Source organism: Trachymyrmex cornetzi, unplaced genomic scaffold (assembly GCF_001594075.2).
Source record: "Trachymyrmex cornetzi isolate Tcor2-1 unplaced genomic scaffold, Tcor1.1 scaffold8, whole genome shotgun sequence".
In the NCBI taxonomy this organism is placed as follows: Eukaryota; Metazoa; Arthropoda; class Insecta; order Hymenoptera; family Formicidae; genus Trachymyrmex; species Trachymyrmex cornetzi.
Window position 1 is genome coordinate 11161 of NW_017300135.1, and position 274 is coordinate 11434.

General features: G+C 44.2%; 1 protein-coding gene across 1 annotated transcript in view; it reads left to right on the forward strand.

The window, feature by feature from the left end:
- Positions 1–274, forward strand: part of LOC108768479 (probable multidrug resistance-associated protein lethal(2)03659) — a 7074-nt gene that overhangs the window by 1423 nt on the left and 5377 nt on the right. The gene's annotated exons all lie outside the window — the stretch shown is intronic.

Here is a 274-nt window from a genome sequence, read left to right on the forward strand (position 1 = left end):
GCATCCGGTCGGAATATATAATGAAAGTGTTTTTGTTTTTTCTCTACGTGCTCTACGAGCAGAGATATTGCGATGTAAAATGATGCAAAATCCGAAATTGAAACTTTTCATTTAAGAAACGTCATCGTTGTCGTCCTCGTCGACCAGGCTATGGGGTGGGGGATTTGTCCTTTTCGATTTTTCGGCGCTAGAGGCAAATGTGGCGCTGGCAATGTGCATGGTCAGTGGTCACACACACATGTGTTCTGTGGCTGAGGCTTATTAGGTTAGGAAA